The sequence below is a fragment of the Corvus brachyrhynchos genome, unplaced genomic scaffold (assembly GCF_000691975.1).
Source record: "Corvus brachyrhynchos isolate BGI_N302 unplaced genomic scaffold, ASM69197v1 scaffold378, whole genome shotgun sequence".
Lineage (NCBI taxonomy): Eukaryota > Metazoa > Chordata > Aves > Passeriformes > Corvidae > Corvus > Corvus brachyrhynchos.
In genome coordinates, this window is record NW_008239768.1 from 33,269 (window position 1) to 33,788 (window position 520).

The 520-nt window shown below is 57.7% G+C and overlaps 1 pseudogene; it reads right to left on the reverse strand.

Annotated features, from left to right (window-relative positions):
• The window catches only part of LOC103621475, a 10,202-nt pseudogene that overhangs the window by 3,673 nt on the left and 6,009 nt on the right, over positions 1 to 520 (reverse strand).

A 520-nucleotide genomic window follows, 5' to 3' on the forward strand; every position in this document is an offset into this window, starting at 1 on the left:
GGGAGTCACAGGGATCGTACTGGAGGCTCCTGGGGTCATGCTGGCATTGACACGGAGCAACTGGGATCACACTGGGCGCCAATGGAATCAGACTGGGAGTGACTCGGAGTGACTGGGGTCATAGTGGGAGTGGCTACAATGACACTGGGATAATGGTGGGTGTGATTGGACCCTGACTGGGGGTTACTGGGAGCTGCCAGGCCCATGCTGGGAGCCACCTGTGCACACACTGGGAGGAACTGGGAACAATTGGGAATGACAGGGTGCATGCTGGTGACAACTGGGATGTACTGGGAGTGACTGGGATAATATTGGGGGCAAGTGAACCATGCTGAGGCAACTGGGAGTGCCTGGGAATGACTACGAGAATGTTCAGCACCACTGGGATATACTGGGAGTACCTGAGACCATTTGGGTGGGTACTGGAAGCAACTGGGAATGTGCTGGGGGGAGCTGGGACCAAGCTAGGGGCAGCTGGGGCAAGTGGAAGTGACTGGGACCCGCGGTGGCACCAAGGCCT